The sequence below is a fragment of the Ambystoma mexicanum genome, chromosome 5q (genome assembly GCF_040938575.1).
Source record: "Ambystoma mexicanum isolate Mex_15411 chromosome 5q, UKY_AmexF1_1, whole genome shotgun sequence".
Lineage (NCBI taxonomy): Eukaryota > Metazoa > Chordata > Amphibia > Caudata > Ambystomatidae > Ambystoma > Ambystoma mexicanum.
Window position 1 is genome coordinate 374,666,897 of NC_090933.1, and position 23,693 is coordinate 374,690,589.

Consider the following 23,693-nt stretch of genomic DNA (forward strand, 5'->3'; position numbering starts at 1 on the left):
TGCCTTATCTATACCATCTGTCTATAATAAGACTAAAACTCAATCCCTCTTCTACAAATGTTAAGGAAATTAAAACTGCCCTTAAAAATGTTAAAAGAGAGGAAAGAATGAATGTCCTTAAAATGAACCATATATCCCAGAATCCCTCAGGGACTGTCACAAAGAAGAGGGCTGAGGAGGCATGCAAAACGAAAGGACAGGCAGGTAGACTGAACAGCCTTTGCCAGGGTCAGGCAATCCACACTAAAGGAGGCAAGCACCTGAAGTCAATTGCCCCACCTGAGAGGCATAAAAGGCTGCAGCAGGAAGGAGCAGTCGGAAGGAGCTGGAAGGTTGGCAGTAGTAGCAGAAGGAGAAGACCACGAGGCTGGCAATTTGAGCAAGTGTGACTACTTAAGAGACACCTGGATGAGAGAAAATCAGATTTCACCTGCAGGTTCTAAGTTGGTCCTGTGTTCTAATACCCTGTCTGGTTGTGGCTGCAATGGAAGAGACTTGGAGAAGTTAATGGTTTCCCCAGGTGCACCTGATAGCAGCAGAGCTGAGACAGCAAAGCTGAGGTTGTGCAGATACCCGATGTCTTTGTGCAGAAGCAAGCCAAGGGAAGTAGGAGAGAAGAAGACTCTCCGTGGTTGAGGCTGGATCAGAGACACCTGTACCGCAGAGGGGTATGGGTCCCAAGAATGCCAGAAGTAGTAGTAGCAGCAAGATAATTCAGGAATTGGAAGCTGCCTGCAACCACAGTGTTTTGGAGCCGGTTTCTGAAGTTGCATACTCCATTTCACATAAAACCTTTTAAAGGTAACTGTAGCCAGTTCAAATTGAACATGCGTAGAAGTAAGAGTGAGTAAAAGTTGTTTGTTGCCGTGGGCAGTCTTTATAATAAAAGAAATGTTTCAGGTGCACGTTTAACACAAGTCAAAGTGCTTGCATGTAAGAAAAACCTTCTATTTTCAATTGTTACATTAAATAACCTTGCCAGTAGTGGTGCTGTGTCTCCAATCAAGAGGGAGAACACTGTTTGTAATAGCTTGAATGGTGGCAGCAGACTTTCCCAAATATTTACAAGAACTCTTACATAGAAGAAAGGTTGCATACGAGTAATGGTGATTCCCAAGTAAAGTTATAGCAGTGGTCTGTATGAATGAAAGGGAACACAAGTCTTTACAATTTTTAAAGGTGAAAATCTCCATCAAAGAGTGGTAGCATGTACCTAATTTGGGTTCCCTTGTGAAACCTGAAACTTGTAGCATCCAGAACAAATACATTGTAATTGTAGAAATTGCTGGAGTAATGAGATGATCAAGCAGAACCCAAGCCAGTTGACAAAATCCTTTCTAACGTGAAACCAGCCCTATTAAGTTCTAACCATATATTTCATTCATTTAAGTAAACAGTCAGGCTCCCAAATGAGGCAGGCTCCTCCCCCTCGCCTCTGGAAATCACGATCATGTGATCGCCGTGCATTAGACCAAATGACCCAATTCATGTGATCCATCTTGAAAAAGCTATTGTGCTGCCTCATATCATGTGCACTAGCAGCATGAATAAATGTTCGTTCACGAAATGGATATTTAAAAGCCTAACAAAGCCCAAGAAGTGGGCTGAACGTGTGGTGTTAGTCCACCCAGGATAGTGAGATTCCTATTTGTACCTGAACTGTCATGTGAGTTAGAGCCTAGAACTTATGCTCTTTTTTACTAGGTTTTGCACATTGTGGTTTAAATAAATACTTGATATTGTAACAACTTGGTAGTATGGTCATGTGTGCTTGGACAATTTAATGCATTACTGGCTGTAGTTTTTTTGTAGTGTTACAACCACGGACAGAAAGTATATTTTTGTATATGTAGAAAGCAAACCAGCTTTCAGTACCTTAAGCACCAGCTACATGTAGGCTGACCACTTAATGGCTAATATGCGGGAAGAGGAAGAGGAACCGCAGGAAAGGTCGGAAAACAAAGACGAGGCGGGGATGCCAGCACAAGCCACCAAACAAGCATGACCACATGATCTGGCAGCAAACGGAGGGGGAGACCGAGAGGGAGGAAGACCTCAAACTAAAAATCTTTAACATTTCAACTAGAGACATAACAGAAATGGAATGATCTGTTTCTCTCCTTTGGTTTATCATTCAGTCCAACATACATGTATGATTATACATCAACGAAGATTGATCTGTTCAAATTTACCAGAACACTGAAGCTGAAGACATTTTATGTTACTAAAGTGAAAGAGGGAACAGATAAAACAACAACAAACATTGAAGAGACATCACCACTTACTGAAAAAGACCTTACAGGACTTATGTGTCTAGCAAATATGTATCAAGTGCTCACAATAGATCAGGAATACATTAGGGCAATAGATAGATCAGACACTCAAAGAACAATTTGGCAGACAGACAGACATGAATTGCCCAAGCCATTGTAAACCAAAATCAATATTTTACCCCAACATAACATGTGGTGCGATTGATACTTTTGAAGAACTGGTCACAAAATACTTATGCAAATTATCTACAAAAATCCCATCCTTCAGCAGAAATTTGAATTTTGCACAACATAAAGCCTTGAAAGTATTGAAAAATGACGATACCATCGCTATTCGCCTTTCTGATAAAGGGGAAGGAATAGTGATTGTGGACAGCATAAAGTATGAAGAGGAAGCAAGGAGACAGTTAAATGACACCAACAATTATGTTATGGTGGAAACTACCATATGAAAAGATACCAATACTCTTTACCATCAAAAGCTTTGCAACTGGTGTGACATAGATTTGATCAGTGATGATGAATATTTTTTTCTCAATAACAGACATCCGGTCACACCTGTTATATACTTTAATCCTAAAATACACAAGAGCCTTTTAAATCCTCTAGGTCATCCAATAGTTTCATCAATTGGGAGCCTACTGGAGACTACTTCCAAATATCTAGACCATTTTCTTCAGCCTTTTGTTTTAAGCTTGAGTTCATTTTTGCGAGACACATCAGAACTATTAACTAAAATTAACTACATTAATTGGGAAGTCAATTACATTCTCGTCTCCCTAGATGTTGTGTCACTATAACACACGAGAAAGTAGCGGAGGGCAACTGAAGTGAGGCAGACTCCTCAATTTAATTGGTCAGAGAATATGAGGCAACGCTATTAGTGAGTTAAATGTGCAATCATATGCCTCATATCATGTGCACCAGCGGCACAATAGCCTTTTCAAGATGGATGGCATGAATTGGGTCATTTGGTCTGATGAAGAGTGATCACATGATCGCGATTTCCTAATTCGGAGCCTGACTGTTTACTAAAATGAATGAATTTTCGTTCACGAAATGGATATTTAAAAGCCTAATGAAGACCAAGAAGTGAGCGGAACACGTGGTGTTAGTCCACCCAGGAGCATGAGAGACCTATTTTTACCTAGACTGTCATGTGAGTTAGAGCCTAGAACTTATGCTCTTTTTTTCCGTGTTTTGCACATTGTGGTTAAAATAAATACTTGATATTTTAACAACTTGGTAGCATGGTCATGTGTGCTTGGACAACTTAATGCATTACTAGCTGTGGTTTTTTTGTAGTGTTACAACCACAGAGAGAATGTATATTTTTGTAAACGTAGAACGCGAGCCAGATTTCAGTACCTTAAGCATCAGCTAGCTACATGTAGGCTGAGCACTTAATGGCTAATCCCGTTTTATATATATATATATATATATATATATATATATATATATATATATATATATATATATATATATATATATTCAGTGAAAAAACTTTGTTAAAGGGACGTCATGGTTCCACGTAAAACCGAAAAACCCTCCGTGTAGGAAGGAACATCTTTTACCAAGATACACATCATGGAAAGGGAAGGCGGGGTGTATGAAGAAAACACAACAGTGCATGGGTAGGGGGGGCCAGGAGGGAGACATGGGGCATGAGAGGGGGGTGGGGGGGGGGTAACAGAAGAGAGACACGGGGCATGAGCGGGGGGTGGGGGGGTAACAGGAGGGAGACATGGGGCATGAGCGGGGGGTGGGGGGCAAGAGCAGGGAGACATGGGGCATGAGCGGCTGGTGGGGGCAACAGCAGGGAGACATGGGGCATGAGTGGGGGGTAACAGGAGAGAGACACGGGGCATGAGCAGGGCCTGGGGGTAACAGCAGGGAGACACGGGGCATGAGCGGGGGTGGGGGGCAACAGCAGGGAGACACGGGCATGAGCAGGGGGTGGGGGGAACACAAGGGAGACACGGGGCATGAGAGGGGGTGGGGGTAAAAGGAGAGCGACATGGGGCATGAGCGGGGGTGGGGGGGCAACAGCAGGGAGACAAGGGGCATGACTGGGGGGTGGGGGGCAACAGAAGGGAGACACATCGCATGACTAGGGGGTGGGGGGCAACCGGAGAGAGACACGGGGCATGAGAGGGGGGTGGGGGGTAACAGGAGAGAGACACGTGGCATGAGAGGGGGGTGGGGGGCAACAGGAGAGAGACACGGGACATGAGCGGAGGTGGGGGGCAACAGCAGGGAGACACGGGGCATGACCAGGGGGTGGGGGGCAACAGGAGAGAGAAACGGGGCATGAGAGGGGGGGTGGGGGGTAACAAGAGAGAGACACAGGGCATGAGGGGAGGGTGAGGGCTAACAGGAGAGAGACACAGGGCATGAGCGGGGGGTGGGGGCAACAGCAGGGAGACACGGGGCATGACTAGGGGGTGGGGGGCAACAGGAGAGAGAAACGGGGCATGAAAGGGGGGTGGGGGCAACAGGAGAGAGACACAGGGCATGAGCGGGGGGTGGGGGGCAACAGATGGGAGACATGGGGCATGAGCGGGGGTGGGGGGCAACAGGGAGACACGGGGCATGACCGGGGGTGGGGGGAAACAGGAGAGAGACACAGGGCATGACCGGGGGGTGGGGGGCAACAGGAGAGAGACACGGGGCATGAGAGGGGGTGGAGGGTAACAGGAGAGAGACACGGGGCATGAGCCGGGGAGGGGGACAACATGAGAGAGACAAGGGGCATGAGCAGGGGGTGGGGGGCAACAGCAGGGAGACACGGGGCATGAGCGTGGGGTGGGGGAACATGAGGGAGACACGGGGCATGAGAGGGGGTGGGGGTTAACAGGAGAGAGACACGGGGCATGAGCGGGGGTTTGGGGGCAACAGCACAGAGACTTAGGGCATGACCGGGGGGTGGGGGGCAACAAAAGGGAGACTAGGGGCATGACCGGGGGTTGGGGGGCAACAGGAGAGAGACATGGGGCATGAGAGGGGGGTGGGGGTAACAGTAGAGAGAAAAGGGGCATGAGAGGGTGGTGGGGGTGACAGGAGAGAGACACGGGGCATGAGCGGGGGGTGGGGGGAAACAGCAGGGAGACACGGGGCATGATCGGGGGGTGGGGGGCAACTGGAGAGAGACACGGGTCATGAGAGGGGGTGGGGGTAACAGGAGAGAGACACGGGGCATGAGAGGGTGTGGGGGGTAACAGGAGAGAGACACGGGGCATGAGCAGGGGGAAGGGGCAACAGCAGGGAGACACGGGGCATGAACGGGGTTGGGGGGCAACAGCAGGGAGACAGAGGGCATGAGCGGGGGTGGGGGGAACACGAGGGAAACATGGGGCATGAGAGCGCGGTGGTGGGTAACAGGAGAGAGACACGGGGCATGAGCGGGTGGTGAGGGGCAACAGCAGGGAGACACGGGCATGAGCGGGGGGGCAACAGGAGAAAGACACGGGGCATGAGTGGGGATGGGGGGTAACAGGAGAGACACGAGGCATAAGTGGGGGTGGGGGAACAGGAGAGAGACATGGGGCATGAGTGGGGGGTGGGGGGCAACAGCAGGGAGACACGGGGCATGACCGGGAGGTGGAGGCCAACAGGAGAGAGACACGGAGAATGAGTGGGGGGGCAACAGGAGAAAGACACGGGGCATGAGCGGGGGTGGGGGGCAACATGAGAGAGACACGGGGCATGAGCATGGGGTAGGGAGCAACAGCAGGGAGACATGGGGCATGAGCGGGGGGTCGGGGATCACGAGGGAGACACGGGGCATGAGAGGGGGTTGGGGGTTAACTAGAGAGAGACACAGGGCATGAGCTGGGGGTGGAGGGCAACAGCAGAGAGACATGGGGCATGACCGAGGGGTGGGGCAACAGAAGGGAGACTAGGGGCATGACCGGGGGTGGGGGGCAACAGGAGAGAGACACGGGGCATGAGAGGGGGATGGGGGTAACAGGAGAGAGACACTGGGCATGGGAGCTGGGTGGGGGTAACAGGAGAGAGACATGGGGCATGAGAGGGGGTGGGGGTAACAGGAGAGAGACACAGGGCATGAGAGCCGGGTGGGGGGCAACAGGAGAGAGACACGGGGCATGAGAGGGGATGGGGGGTAACAGGAGAGAGACACAAGGCATGAGGGGAGGATGGGGGCTAACAGGAGACAGACACAGGGCATGAGTGGGGGGTGGGGGCAACAGATGGGAGACACAGGGCATGAGCGGGGGGCAGGGGGGAAACGAGGGAGACACGGGGCATGAGAGGGGGTTGGGGGGTAACAGAAGAGAGACACGGGGCATGAGCGGGGGGTGGGGGGCAACAGGAGGGAGACACGGGGCATGACTGGGGGTTGGGGGGCAACAGGGAGACATGGGGCATGACCGGGGGGTGGGGGAAACAGGAGAGAGACACAGGGCATGACTGGGGGTGGGGGGCAACAGGAGAGAGACACAGGGCATGAGAGGGGGTGGAGGGTAACAGGAGAGAGACACGGGGCATGAGCGGGGGTGGGGGACAACATGAGAGAGACACGGGACATGAGCAGGGGGTGGGGGCAACAGCAGGGAGACACGGGGCATGAGCGTGGGGTGGGGGGAACATGAGGGAGACACGGGGCATGAGCGGGGGGTTGGGGGCAACAGCACAGAGACTTAGGGCATGACCGGCGGGTGGGGGGCAACAGAAGGGAGACTAGGGGCATGACCGGGGGGTGGGGGGCAATAGGAGAGAGACACGGGGCATGAGAGGGGGGTGGGGGGTAACAGGAGAGAGAAAAGGGGCATGAGGGGGGGGGTGGGGTAACAGGAGAGAGACACGGGGCATGAGCAGGGGGTGGGGGAAACAGCAGGGAGACACGGGGCATGATCGGGGGTGGGGGGCAACTGGAGAGAGACACGGGTCATGAGAGGGGGTGGGGGGTAACAGGAGAGAGACACGGGGCATGAGAGGAGGGTGGGGGGTAACAGGAGAGAGACACGGGGCATGAGCAGGGGGTGGGGGCAACAGCAGGGAGACACGGGACATGAGCGGGGTTGGGGGCAACAGCAGGGAGACACAGGGCATGAGCGGGGGTGGGTGGAACACGAGGGAAACACGGGGCATGAGAGGGCGGTGGTGGGTAACAGGAGAGAGACACGGGGCATGAGCGGGTGGTGAGGGGCAACAGCAGGGAGACATGGGCATGATCGGGGGCAACAGGAGAAAGACACGGGGCATGAGCGGGGGTGGGGGGAACAGGAGAGAGACATGGGGCATGAGTGGGCGTGGGGGGCAACATCAGGGAGACACGGGGCATGACCGGGAGGTGGGGGCCAACAGCAGAGATACACGGAGAATGAGCGGGGGGGCAACAGGAGAAAGACACGGGCATGAGCGGGTTTGGGGGGCAACATGAGAGAGACACGGGGCATGAGCAGGGGGTGGGGGGCAACAGCAGGGAGATATGGGGCATGAGCGGGGGGTGGGGAAACACAAGGGAGACACGGGGCATGAGCGGGGGGTGGGGGGCAACAGCAGAGAGACATGGGGCATGACCGAGCGGTGGGGCAACAGAAGGGAGACTAGGGGCATGACCAGGGGCAACAGGAGAGAGACACGGGGCATGAGAGGGGGGTGGGGGTAACAGGAGAGAGACACGGGGCATGAGAGCTGGGTGGGGGTAACAGGAGAGAGACACGGGGTATGAGCGGGGGGTGGGGGGAAACAGCAGGGAGACACGGGGCATGATCGGGGGTGGGGGCAACAGGAGAGAGACATGGGGCATGAGAGGGAGTGGGGGGTAACAGGAGAGAGACACGGGGCATGAGAGGGCTGTGGGGGGGTAACAGGAGAGAGACACGGGGCATGAGGTGGGGGTGGGGGGTAACAGCAGGGAGACACGGGGCATGAGCGGGGGGTGGAGGGAACACGAGGGAGACACGGGGCATGAGAGGGCGGTGGTGGGTAACAGGAGAGAGACACGTGACATGAGCGGGTGGTGAGGGGCAACAGCAGGGAGACACGGGGCATGAGTGGGGGGGCAACAAGAGAAAGACACGGGACATGAGCGGGGGTGGGGGGGTAACAGGAGAGACACGAGGCATAAGCGGGGGTGGGGGGAACAGGAGAGAGACACAGGGCATGAGCGGGGGTGGGGGCAACAGCAGGGAGACATGGGGCATGATTTGGGGGTGGAGGGCAACAGGAGAGAGATACGGAGCATGAGCGGGGGGTGGGGGAAACAGGAGGGAGATACGGGGCATGAGAGGGGGGTGGGGGAACAGGGGAGACATGAGGCATGAGCAGGGGGTGGGGGGCAACAGCAGGGAGACACGGGCATGACCGGGGGGTTGGGGGTAACAGGAGAGAGACACAGGGCATGAGCGGGGGGTGGGGGGGCAACAGCAGGGAGACAAGGGGCATAACCGGGCGGTGGGGGGTAACAGGAGAGAGACACGGGACATGAGCGGGGGTGGGGGGCAACAGCATGGAGACACAGGGCATGACCGGCGGGAGGGGGGGCAACGGGAGAGGGACATGGGGCATGAGAGCGGGGTGGGGGGTAACAGGAGAGAGACATGGGGCATGAGCAGGGGGTGGGGGGAACACGAGAGAGACACAGGGCATGAGCGGGGGGTGGGGGGCAACAGCAGGGAGACACGGGGCATGAGAGGGGGTGGGGCCAACAGCAGGGAGACACGGGGCATGACCGGGGGTGGGGGGCAACAGCAGGGAGACACGGGGCATGAGCAGGGGGTGGGGGGGTAACAGGGGAGAGACACGGTGCATGAGCGGGGGATGGGGCAACCGCAGGGAGACACGGGGCATGACCGGGGAGTGGGGGGCAACAGGAGAGAGACACGGGGCATGAGCGGGGTGTGGGGGGCCACAGCAGGGAGACACGGGCATGACCGGAGGGTGGGGGCAACAGGAGAAAGACACTGGGCATGAGAGGGGAGTGGGGGTAACAGGAGAGAGACACGGGGAATGAGCGGGGGGTGGGGGACAACAGCAGGGAAACACACGGGCATGACCGGGGGTTCGGGGTAGCAGGAGAGAGACACGGGGCATGAGCGGGGGGGTGGGGGGCAACAGCAGGGAGACACGGGGTATGAGCGGGGGTGGGGGGCAAGAGGAGAGAGACACAGGGCAGGAGCAGGGGGTAGGGGGAACAGGAGAGAGACATGGGGCATGACCGGGGGTGGGGGGTAACAGGAGAGAGGCACGGGGCATGAGTGGGGGGTGGGGGGTACCAGCAGGGAGAGACGGGGCATGACCGGGGAGTGGGGTGCAACAGGAGAGAGACACGGGGCATGAGAGGGGGTAACAGGAGAGAGACCCGGGGCATGAGCGGGGGGTGGTGGGCAACAGCAAGGAGAAACAGGGCATGACCGGGGGCTGGGGGGAACTGGAGCGAGACACGGGGCATGAGAGGGGGGTGGGGGGTAACAGGAGAGAGACACGGTGCATGAGAGGGGGGTGGGGGGCAACAGCAGGGAGACACGGGGCATGAGCAGGGGGTGGGGGGAACACAAGGGAGACACGGGGCATGAGAGGGGGGTGGGGGTAACAGGAGAGAGACACGGGGCATGACCGGGGGGTGGGGGCAATAGCAGGGAGACACAGGGCATGAGCGGGGGTGAGGGGTAACAGGGGAGAGACACGGGGCATGAGCGGGGGGTGGGTGGCAACAGCAGGGAGACACGGGGCATGACCGGGGGTGGGGGGCAACAGGAGAGAGACACGGGGCATGAGAGGGGGGTGGGGGGTAACAGGAGAGAGACACGGGGCAAGACGGTGGGGTGGGGTCAACAGCAGGGAGACACGGGGCATGAGCGGGGGTGGGGGGAACAGTGGAGACACGAGGCATGAGAGGGGGGTGGTGGGCAACAGCAGGGAGACACGGGGCATGACCGGGGAGTGGGGGCAACAGGAGAGAGAGACGGGACATGAGAGGGGGGTAACAGGATAGAGACACAGGGCATGAGAGGGGGGTGGGGGTAACAGGAGAGAGACACGGGACATGAGCGTGGGGTGGGGGACAACAGCAGGGAGACACGGGGCATGAGCGAGAGACACAGGGCATGAGCGGGGGTGCGGGGTACAGGAGGGAGACACGGTAACGAGCGGGGGGTGGGGGGAAACAAGAGAGAGACTCGGGTAATGAGCGGGGGTGGGAGAATACGAGGGAGACACGGGCATGAGCTGGGGGTGGGGGGGTACAGGAGGGAGACACGGGTAATGAGCGGTTGTGGGGGGATACAGGAGGGAGACACGGGAAATGAGCGGGGGTGGAGGGAACGGGATATCCGCTCCTCGGTCCTCTGCAGGCCACCGTGTACCGATGGTGTGTCTCCTGCAAGTCTGCAGCAGCCTGGGACGTTCAGGAAGTGTAATCCACATGAGCCTCACACAGCCCCATTGGAGACAACGCTGTCCTCTGATCTTATTGCATCAGAATTTTCGCTTGTTACGTTGTGATAATCACTTGTGAAGTCTGAAGTCACCGCAGAGCTTGCCACAGATGCCAATATACGAACAATAAACTAAGATGGCAGGCGTCTCTGAAAATAAGACGCACTGCATGCTTTACAACAGCCAATGGGAGAGCACGTCAGCTGTCCACGGACATCACGCAAGTCGCTTGCCCAATCCCTGTCCTGTCCGCAGAGCGATTAGGGAAGTGTGTCCGCAAAGCGGACACAGATATAACTAATTTTTTTCACTTACATTTTTGTCTTTTTTTAAAAAACGACTGGACGGATTTACACCAAATAAAAAAAGCACACTTTCGGGACCAAGCTGCCGCTCCTGCTGCAAATTTGGTGTAAATCCATCCAGCGGTTTGGGCTGTAGGCGTGAGCAAAGTTTTTTCCCATTATGTCTATGGGAAAAAAAGTTTAGGGACCCCCCCTCTAACTTTGCCCCCCCTGGACCAAACCTCACCAAACTTTGCAAGAAAATTCAGAGTGGGTCATATACTTTGCAAAATTTGGTGAGGATTCATCCAGGGGTTTGCGAAGTTATAAGCCACCCAAAAAGTGCTCTTCCTATGGAAACAGCAACTTAACCATAACTACATGGCCACTACCGTGGCCATGTAATATATATATATATATATATATATATATATATATATATATATATATTTTTTTTTTATATATATATCACACGGCCTGCGGTAGCGGCCATGAAGTTATAGTTAAGTTGCTAAACTCATAGGAAGACCACTTTTTTGGCGGCTTATAACTTCGCTCCCGCTGGAGGAATGCTCACCAAACTTTGCAAAAAAAAGTATATTGCCGGCTCTGAATTCTGAATTTCTTTTCACCACTTTGGGTGAGGTTTTGTGAAGGGGGACAAAATGATACAAAGGGGGTCCCAATTTTTTTTTCCATAGACTGAATGGGCAAAAACTTTGCGCATGGCTACAGACCAAACGGCTGGATGGATTTGCTCCAAATGTGTGGCAGGAGCGGGTCTCGGGTCAGAAATTTTTTTTTGGTGTTTGGTGGGAATACGATCAGTACTTTTCTTGCAAACAATTGAAATGTACGTCTCAAAAAATGTGTGATCTCTGGGTCAACTCCGCAGACCCATTTCCCTGTTCGTTCCATGGACAGAAATGTCATTGGATTGCAGAACGGCATGCTGTCGGAGAACTTTGGACATGGCCAGTGGTTGCTGGAGGGAAGCATGCTGTGCGTCAAATATTTTTGGCTAATGCCGCCATGGTGTATCAGATACAGTGCGCCAGTGGAAGGGTCTGGAAAATATACCGTAAGCCAAATTTTTGCAACAAGAAAGGAGGGAAAGAGTGGGGGAGTGAGAAGTGGTTCATGTGACATATGTAAATAGGTGGAAGAAGACAGAGGAATGCCTGCAGTATGTGTGCGTTTTGCACCACTTGGCGTGTACCTAGACAGGTGACTATCTTGTGTGGTGATTGGAGGCAGCTGTCATAATGGCCTGATAGCTTGTGCCAAAATCTCTTTGCAACAACCTCTTTCCATGGTGAGTGGTTGCAGGTGACTTTAAGAAGGGAATGGAATTGCACATGACATAGGTTGGGTTGGAGCGCAGGTGGATGTGCTCTGCGGAGGGATTGCGGTAGTTGGGAACATGGTGGCATGCATGGGTTCATGAAGTAGCGGTGGGTCTGTTGAAGAATTAGACTACTGGGTGCATGGCTGAAGGCCGTAGGCGGTAGGGCAGGCAGTCAAGAGCCTAGGGCTTCAGCACTCCCACCGCAGCAATTCATGTCTGACTCTGCATCCGGTGGAGGGTGGTGCTTGCATAATGTGGTGTGTGCAGATTGGTTGGAGTAGGGCCAATGTTGCGAAGAGTACGTGGGTAGGTTGCCAGTGAAACAGTACTTTGTGAATGGAAGTTGATATGCCAATAGTATGTGAATGAAAGTGCACAGGGGTGTAGGAGACAGTGTTCTCTTTCTACTTTAAGGGAACTGTTGCAATGTATTGCTGCATAGCTCTATGGCGGTGTGCAGGTTGGGTAGGAGTGCTGGTGGCAGTGGTGTGTATGTGGATTGTCATAGTAGTGACATGGTGACATGCATGGTGGCATTACATTGCGGTGGGTGTGTTCAAGGTCTAGACTATTGGGTGCATGGCCGAAAGCCGTAGGCCATAGGCCTTGCACTCAGGAGCCTAGGGCTTGAGCACACCCACGGCAGTAATGCATTTTTGCCTCTGCATCAGTTAGAGGGTGATCACTTGTGCAGAATGTTTGTGGAGCCCATTTTAAACACAATAGAGCAGCGGAAGTGAGCTGCCATGCCTGTATGTTTGGTTTCCCAGGTGAGGTCACTGTTAGAAGATGGTCAAGTTTTTCATGTGTGGTTGGAGACGGTGCAGTGAAAAGTCACGCAGTGTGGGCACTGGGTGCAGTGTTTGCATACTGTCAGTATGGAATAGGGTATGGTTGAAGTGCAGCTTATATGTGCTTGGATAGTGTGCTGTGTGCAAATTGCTTGGAGTAGGGGCAATGTTGTAAACATTTTGTCGTTGGGTTGGCAGTGACACAATACTTTCTGAGATGACGTGGGTAAGACCATAGTATGTGAATGGAAGGGCTTAGGGGTGCCGGAGACAGTGTAATGTTTGTAAATGATGTTAACTGTTGCATTTTACGCTGTATAGCTCCTTTGCGGTGCAGAGGTTGGGTAGGAGTGCTGGTGCCTGTGGTGCGCATGTGCATAGTGGTAGTTGGTGGCATGCTGACATGCATGGTTGCATTATGGTGCGGGGAATGTATGCAAGGAGCACACCCACTGCAGCAATGCAGGTTTGACTGTACATCAGGCACATGGTGGTGATCTTTGGAGAATGGGTGTGGAGCACATTGTAGGTGTGCAGTGCGCAGGTTTGGTAGGAGTGCTGGTGAGAGTGGTGTGAATGTGGATTATCGTACTTGTTGACATGGTGACATGCATGGTGGCATTACGTTCTGCTGGGTTTGTTCAAGGTCTAGACTATTGGGTGCATGGCAGAAAGCCCTAGGCCATAGGCCATGCACTCAAGACCCTAGGGCTTGAGCACACCCACTGCAGTAATGCATTCTTGCCTCTGCATCAGTCAGAGGGTGGTGACTTGAGGAGCACATTTTAGATGCAATCGAGCAGCAGAAGTGAGCTGTCATGAGTGTGTGTTTGGTTTTGCAGATGAGGTCACTGTTAGAACATGGTAAAGTTTGTCATGTTCGGTTGGTGATGGTGCAGTGAAAAGTCACTCAGTGTGGGCACTCGGTGCAGTGTTTGCATACTGTCAGTATGGAAGAGGGTATGGTTGAAGTGCAGCTTATATGTGCTTGGATTGTGTGCTGTGGGCAGAATGCTTGGAGTTGGGGCAATGTTGTGAACATTTTGTGGTTAGGTTGGCAGTGACACAATACTTTCTGAATGGAAGTGGATAAGACCATAGTATGTGAATGAAAGGGTTTAGGGGTGCCGGAGACAGTGTAATGTTTGTAGATTATGGTAACTGTTGCAATTTACGCTGTATAGCTCTTTTGCGGAGCGGAGGTTGGATGGGAGTGTTGGTGCCAGTGGTGTGTATGTGCATAGTGGTAGTTGGTAACATGCTGACATGCATGGTTGCATTACATTACCGGATGTGTGCAAGGAGCACACCCACTGCAGCAATACAGGTTTGACAGTGCATCAGGCGCAGGGTGTTGATCTTTGGAGAATGGGTGTGGAGCACATTGTAGACCTGCTACAGCAGTGCAAGTGAGTTGAAAAGTGTGTCTTGTGCGTTCCATGGTTGTGGTTATAGTTGCAACATGCTACAGTGTTTGGTGTACGGCAGGAGATGGTGCAGTGAGAAGTTGTGCAGTGTGGCCACAGGGTGCAGTGTTTATATAATGTGAGTATGGAAGAAGGTATGGTTGAAGTGCAGCTTATAGGCACAGGGTGGTGATCTTTGGAGAATGGGTGTGGAGCACATTGTAGACATGCTACAGCAGCACAAGTGCGTTGAAAAGCATTTATTGTGTGTTCCATGGTTGTGGTGATAGTTGCAATATGCTACTTTATTTGGTGTATGGCAGGAGAGGGTGCAGTGAGAAGGTCTGCAGTGTGGTCACAGGGTGAAGTGTTTATATAATGTGAGTATGGAAGAAGGTATGGTTGAGGTGCAGCTTATATGTGCTTGGTTACTCTGCTGTCTGCAGATTTATTGAAGTAGGCCCAATGTTGTGAAGATGTGCTTAGGTTGTCAGTGACACAATACTTTGTGAATGGCAGTGAGTATGGGTGGTCAAGCCTGCGGTATGTTTGTGCTTATTGTGACACGTTTTCATGAATGGGTGTTTTATGGTGTGGGGGAGTTGGGTAGAAGTGCTGCTATGTATGTTACGTTTGTGCATTATGTTAGCTGCCCACATGGTCGCATGCATGGATCCATAGTGTTGTGGTGGGTGTGTGAAAGGGCGGCACTGTTGTGTGCATGAATACAAAAAAGGTAGCAGGCGTCCCTCTCTCGAAAGAACACAGCATGATTACCTGTTCTAGCCAAGTACCGGCAAAGTACCACTTGACCGCACTCTCTGTTTCTTGCTACGTGGAACTGCTATTCACTCAAGCCTACGGTATATATTGCTACAAGTACACTGGACCTTGAGAAAAGACATTAAGTATTTGATAGCAACTTACACTTTTTTCCTTTTGTAGATCATTTTTGGGTTTGAATTACGAAAATTTGGTGGTTTGCAGCTTTAATTCACCAAACCACGCACATCTGGGCGGATTCCTACAAATTTGGCCAGTGCGTGCACCAGTGCGCGCGCACCGAGCCAAGTACCGGCGAAGTACCGCTTGACCACTTTGCCGCGTTGTAGCGGCGTTGCAGCCAAGCAGCGCCTTATTTTGTTCCTCTGATATTGCTGAATTGCTTTGTATCTAGCCAATGGTTGCCATCACTCGTATTGTAGCTTCACGGCAATTGTAACACACCCACATCCCAATTGTTAAAATTAATTAACCCTGCTGTTGGTGGGCGAACGTAGGGTGATGCAGTGCGTCCTAATGACTCTGAAGTCCGGCATGCCGAATCTAAGCTCGTTATCACTGCATAGAAAGCCCCATGGCCAACAAATGTCTACTACAGCTCAACAAACTCCTAGAAACGGCGTATGCTTTTCAACTCCGCTTGCCCAGAAATTCATTCCTCACAGAAACGTTCTATGCAAGAGATAGGAAATGCTGACATACGCCTGTTTTGTAAGGACTCCAGCGAGAGTATCAAAAAGGTAAAAGAACTTGTGGTGGCAAAAACACTACCTTCGTTTATTTCTGAACCTTTGTTACCTATTAATGATATTGTAAATTAGGGTAATATTGCAGAACCAGATGTTTCTATGATTACAGTTGAAGTTGAATCACCTGACTTGGCACTAAATACTACTGATAGATCACTGCCTGACAGTGTTATGTTGGGCAATGTATTCACAGCTCCTGTATTAAATAACACTATTCAAACACAGGATACAATCTCCGATCAGGCTGTAATAGAATTGGGGAATAACACTCCTTGTCAATCCTTGCATTCGACAATACAAAATTTATCAGCCTCCCCTGACCTATTTACGAATATTAGTCATCCACACTCGGAGCTTGAAGTGTCCTATTCTGCCCCAACTCCTCGTAACCCGAGATCTAATATGACAGGATTGGAGAAATCTAGTGCCCTCATTGCAGCAAATAACCTACTGGAAATCACATTGAATTCAATGAATTTAGCCATACAATCTATGTCCAAACTATTTGAGACTCTTGATGCGAAATTATTGTCTCAAAATGTACAACTTGAGAAAGTACTGGACTGGCAGTATGGGATAATGAAAACATCGACCTTTAAAAAGAACACCTTCCAATACACAGACAAAGTGACTATCATTGCTATCTCGGTTGGTACCCAAACTGATTGTTGTGCAGATTCTTTATCCATCCTAAACAACACTCCAGTAACACTCGAATCACAATGCCCTTTGCTACCACACTTTCCTAATGCCATCTATGAAAAAGAACAGACAGACATACAGTCTAGCTCTGAGAGACAGCCCGATAATACTCAAAATAGCATTAATGCACCGACTAAGCTACCTGTTTACACACTATTTGAGTCAAAACAAAATAAAAAACACAACAAAATGACAGCTGCACCAACCAAAAAAATGAAAAATATGAGCACAGCAAAGAATAACTGCACTTCTAAAACTAAACAATTTATCAAAACAATTACAAACTCGCAAAAAGGTGCATTGTTAGCATCTAGTGCAATTACAAAAAAATATCATTTGCTGGCTCAAGCTCGAAAAGATGCAACCAAGATTAGCAACACAATCAATGCATTGTATAAGCCACTTGATGATTTATTGGAGATAGTAGCAACCTAGGATGGAAAAAAATCTATTCACATCCCACCCACAACTGCAATGAATCACATAAGAAACGAGACCCAATTGACTGGTGTTATCCAACAGTTACTGGAAGATCATAGGAGACAAATTAGACGTGCCGTGGATGCATACATGAGCACCCAGCCACCGCCGAAAAACCTGATTCGCTGTGAACTCAGAAAAGAATATCAATCACAGTCCAAACCATCTATAAGTGAATTGGTTAAGACTATAGGTCCACACTTAGCTGATAAAGTTTCTTGTCAGTACCAAGGTAATCCATCTCTTCAATTAAGCACCATGCATAATTATATCACAACTCAACAGCAGATTAACCCAATCTCAGGTTGACGACCCACGTTTAGTCCTACCACCATTACAAGGTGCTGGAGAATACAACACGAAAGTAGAAAGTGTGAATGACATAGCCGCAATGGCACCTGAAATGTATTGTTTAATACAGACAGCACTTTTAAAAGTAACTGAGGTAAAACCTTCGGTGGCACTATCTAATAGCAATGTTAGGCCTGAACTTTCGAACACAAAAAAACAATTGGAAATGAATGTTAAACGGCCAGCTTCATATTCTTTAACTATAGCATGCTGACCGTCACCACGTGTTCAATATGATCTGAACCGCAAGTCTATTCTAACAGTATTTTCAGAAATACCTGAACTGGAAGACATCAAATCTGTTGATATCCAACTAGTTGAATGTGATGATGCACGTACATTGTCCTCAGTAAAACTATGGATTAATTCCAGAGTAGTGCTGAACACAATTTGGCTTGCAAAAAGGCAACTTTATGATTTAGGATTTATCATTGATGTTAACTTATCGGGTTTTCCGGTTCCAACTGTTATGCCCTTGGCCAGTACGACTGCCAACAGACAATGCTCCCTAAATAACTTGGAATCAAATGCAAGAGAATGGTGAAGATGGTGTGCAAGTGTCACCAAGATCAAAATATGCATTAACTAAGCCATCTAAGTATGAAACGAAATCCAGTGTCTCTTGCTAGTTGGAACACAAGAGGCTTCCGTCATCTTGTCAATAATTCCAATATTGGCATTGAAAATGTGGATATCATTATGATGCAAGAAACATGGCTCTCTGAACTGCCAATCTGGGATAATTATGATTTACATCTTAATCCTGCTCCAAAGTGAGACTGGGAAGGCCAACATCGGGCTTACTCATTGCTATTAAGCAGAATTCTCCATTTGAATCTGAATGTTGGCTTTCTCCTAATCCTTTTCTGCAAGCTGCAAAACCTAAAGCTGGTGGATGTATGTATGCCTTAATCAATATGTATTGGAATCCGGCAGGTATATCTGATCATGCCTCCATGAAAGATCTGAATTGTTTGATGGACATGATATGCATTGATAAAGCAATAATGTATGTGATTATAGCAGGGGATCGCAACTTGCATTGCTTAGAACCATCAAAAAATATGACCAGATTAACTATATGGTCTCACTTTGTAGAGACACGAAATCTCCAAATGCTAAATGGTACATTTATGGATGACATCCCTCCACACCCCACATGGCATAGAGGTATATCCAAAGCAACAATTGATTATATTTATGTTAACAAGGCTCTTATCACAGAAATCACTAAGTTTTAAGTCAATCCAACCACCCTAAGTGATCATGATATTTTAATCATGAACTGGAATATTATAGAAATTCTAAAAGATTTACCACCTAAATGTCCAGAAAGTATAATCACAATTAATACAGGTTGTGACAGAGTGCGGTGGTCTGAAACATCTTTAAAACGTATTAATCTATTCTACGCAATGGAGATGCACAAAGCCAGTGTGGTGTTAGGCAGAGAAATTGTATATCATGACTTGATGCAAATGTTTCAGGTTAAGTCAACTACTCAAACATTGCCTAGAGTGTCACACTTGCATGTATTTAACAAAGAACTTCAAACTGCAAAGAAAACATTTCGATCAACAAAGAGACACATTTTAAAATTGCCAATCAGGTTTAGGGATGAACAACTAACCAAGTTGAAAACTAAACATAAGAATTGGATGTGGACACACAAGGCAGTCCTGTACCAAAACGATGGGTCAACAATGTTAAAAAACTTAGCTGGGAAAAATGCTGGCCAAATTTGGGCAATTATAAATCAAATGACAACAGGACATCAAATTGCACTGCAATCTAATAATGTCTCAGAAAAAGCATGGATCACACATTTTTCAAATTTATACAAGGCATCTCAAAACTCATACCCCAAAATAGAAAATTTGGGACAAGATAACTTTTTTCTCAAATTTGACAAAAAAGATATAACCTATTATATAAACAAGGCAAGCGGTTCGAGGGGTCCAGGACCTGATGGTCTATCGAATTTTATATTAAAACAGCACCCTGAAATTTGGACCAATATATTATGGAATATGTTTAATAACATCAACCAAACTCAAATAATGCCTCGATCTTGGAAACATTCTATTGTTTACCAGTCTATAAGAAAGGTAGTAGGACAGATCCAGCAAGTTACAGACCCATTGCTTTGTTAGATGCACCAGGGAAAATCTTTAATCACATTGTTCTTAGAGACCTTAACATCTGGGCCACTACTCAACAAAAAAGGGATCCTTTCCAAGCAGGCTTTGTTTCTGGTTTAGGTACCTCCCCAAACATCATCAGCCTAAACATGATAAGATCTATCCGTGCCACCCGGAAACAACCATTATATTTGGCATTTATTGATTTCCGGGTAGCATTTGACTCTGTTGACCGAGTTCTACTGTACAAAAAACTGACAAACTATGAATGTCCATCCTCACTGCTTTCCATAATTAAGTATCTTCACACCAATACCACTCTGCAAGTTAGACTGACAACACAAGGAACACTCCCTGCCCCAATTTCAACAGGACGAGGGCTTAAACATGGCTGCATTTTGTCCTCTTTTCTATTTAATCAGTTTAGCTTGGATTTGGGGGATTAATTTGCCACTATAGTAACTGATGCACCGAAAATGGGTACACAAGCAATAGCCTGGTTATTATATGCAGGCAATTTAGTCCTCTTGTCAACAACACATAGTGGGCTACAAAAACTATTAGATAGATTGTTTGTTTATTCTGAAGAAAATAACCTTGTCATTAACCTGGAAAAAAGTCATTACCTGCCTCGCACACAACAACTTAGTTCGTAAAAAATATAACTGGTATTTGCAGGATGTAGAGTTAATGAATGTGACTGAATACAAATATTTAGGCATAACAATCTATAATAGATTGTCTGAAACTGCATATATAACATCATTGGACTGTAAGTTGCAAGCATTGAAATCACAGGCAACTATACTATCATAGAAGTATGGTAAGTTCACATATCAGCATATTGGGATCTCTTATCAAGCGAAAGTGGCCCCAATTCTATTGTATGGTGCTGAAACCAAGCTGGTGTTTAAGTCAAAATCCTGGGATCTACTTGAGTCCAGATTCTGGAAGTCGGTGTTGAAACTACCAAATGGTATCCCGTTACCTATGATTAGATATGAACTTGGTCTGCTTTCACTTTATGTACAACTGATATGGAAATGTGTAGTTTCTTCCGGAAATGCCTATTAGGTCTTGAGAATAACAACATTCTAAGCACTGCTGCACATTTTCTAGTGGCTTCTACTCATTCTTTTCCTGGTACATGGAGAAACTGTGTTCTAAACGCGTTATCTGATGCCCCTGTAACTTTAGATGTCTTATTATCAAATCCAAATCGTGCAAAGTTGAAATTATATCAGTATGATTGGATCTGTACCCGGGCAAAATGTTGTACTTTTAGGGACTTTAATACTCAAATGTTCGGTTATAAAAAATTCTGAATTATGTCAGATTATTTAGTTAAGTTCCCATTACCTTACATAAAACAGCAGTATTTGCGATTTAGGTTCAATTTAATACCAACAAACGAAATTATGACAAGGAGTGGGTTGATTCCAAAGGAATTGAATCATTGTTGATTTTGCCAAAACAAGCAGGAGGAGGCGGGGCGTTGTGCTGTCACGTGACTGATCACCTGACCTATCCAGGCACAATAAACAGAGCTCAGCACAGCCGAGTGGTGTGTGCCATTCCCGTGAGGAGAGAACACTTTCTTGCTGCTGCTGCTGCTGTACTCTGTCAACGTGCGCTGGGAGTTCTAAGAACTCGGGCATTTCGCATTTCCAGCTCGCCTGCTCGCTCGCCTCCAGGAGGAGGCGGAGCGTTGTGCTGTCACGTGACTGATCACCTGACCTATCCAGGCACAGTAAACAGAGCTCAGCACACATTTGCAGCGTTAAGCCCGACAGGCGTAAAGGCCAACGGCTGTTGTGCGGCTGTTTGGCGGATGGTGGCTTCAGCCATATTCCCATCGTATCAATTTTCTTAGCGGAGCAGCTACACCAGTAATATCATTGTGCGTACAACATATACCGCAGAGTACCAAGGTGATTGTCAGTCTACTCTAGTCCCACAGCACGTAACGGCAGACGTTGTCAGCAGCGGGTGTGATTGCTCAGAGACAGTATGCGGAGTCGGCGCTGAGTCTTGGGAGTAGACGGAGTGTCTCCCTGATCGCCTTGATTTCGCAGTGTGCCTTCAATGCGGCCTGAGTCCTGACTCTGCCGTGGGCATGTCGAGCGTGCTGAAAGACCCGATTCTCCCGCGGAGCGGCATGAGTCTTGGGAGTCTTAGGAGTCTGGGGTGCGAGGTCCCGTGCATTCCCTCGAGAAGATGATGAAGGTGGTCCTCTCGCCCAAAACGCGGGCGCAGCGGAGGTTCGAAGCTGCCACAATGGAAATAACGGCCTCGAGAAAACGAGGCAGGGCTGACATGGCGGCCTGGGCTGAAACGCTGTGCAGTGCATTAGAGGAGATGGCTGAATTGACCTCCAACGTAACTAACGCCTCCACGGAATTATCTCTTGCTGCCTCTCAACAAGTAAGTGCCAACACGAATGCCTGTGCTCAATTTACCATGCCTGAACTCTTAGTCACACCTAAAGTGGCAAATCATGCAACTGCCGAGCAACTTACACAGCGTATATTGTTAAGCCCCCTGATAAGCCCGCTGCATGGTTTGTCGGAAAAGCCCTGTGGCTTGCAGTCTGCGGTGACTGACTCAAACGATGTGCCCTCAATGCGAGCGGCCGAACTTGTGGTTGGAGCGAGGCCTGCCTGTGTGTTGGATGGGTCTGATACGTGTGATGCAATTCATAAAAACTGCAAAGGCAAGAAGCTAGCGACTGGTCAATTGTCCGTGCTAGTGCTAGAAAGTCTCTGTTCCTCTAATTCTTCACTTACTGCCCCTCAAGAGTTGGGCATGATCCCCAATTTAACAGCAGAGCCGGTTAGCCCGAATCTAAGCGAGTCTCGCCGACGGTCGCCTAATGATGACTCCCCGAATAGTAACACAAGAGCGTTTTTTGTGAAACAGAGCCTCCCAAAATGTCGACGCAGTGCTGTGACCTGGTGACTCTAGAATCTGCACGATCCACTACCGAGCTTACAGCTGATGTCCCACGGCACTCCATAGGTAGTGCTGACGACGATGTTGTGTTTAGTGGATCTTTAGAAAGTTGTGAAATAAGGCGGTTGAGTCCCGCGTTAGACCTCCAACATAAAGCTTCACCGAATACTCAACCCATCATTGACACCGACATATTATATGGTAGAGAACAAAGAAACTCGCTGGAAGTGGTTAACAAATTGCTGGCTGATCTCACTCGCATAAATCAACAAAGAACATCTAAGGTCAAAATCGACAAACACATCGATGTTTCTAAAACGGCTGACATGGAAAGCGAAGGCTGCCAAGTGGACAGTGAGATACGCCCTCTACTTGAGAAGCGGCAGAAGAATGGACTGGTTACCTGACGAAGCGCACGAGATGTGATGAAAGCCTTTCACCCAGTTTGAGATGCTCTCAAAATAAAAAGGCTAAAAGGATTGCGTACAATTTTTCACCTCACTGCACTCTGCCCCCAGAAATAGAACATGACTCTTGTAACTCGGACGAAGCACCTAGTGACGTCCTCGCTGGACAAGTGTCTTCCGATTCTTCGCTGATGGGGCGGCCATATCCCAAGATTAGACGGCCTGCTTACAAAAAGAAAGGTGTGCCTAGCAAAGTAACCATGACTGAAGCTGCAAGGAACATGCCAACAATGCAAGATCTACAGGCCTTGATAATGTCTTCTCTAAACTTATCGATTGCTCCCTTTCTTAAACTATATGAAAGTCTAAATGATACGATCATAGACCTATCTGCAGGGGTCTGCAGATTGTCCAAAACTCAGCAAATCTCGGAAAGGAAATGTCGGCATCTAAGAATATGGTTGAAGAGTTGATTAGGAAGTCAGATATAACAGAGGCCGCACTTCTAAATCAAATTACAAATGCAAATATTGACAAAAAACTACTGGCAGAGGTTGCTAAGGAAGCCTTGAAAATATTCCATACAAATAAAAGATGCGATGTGCAAACAAGTGATCCTCTTT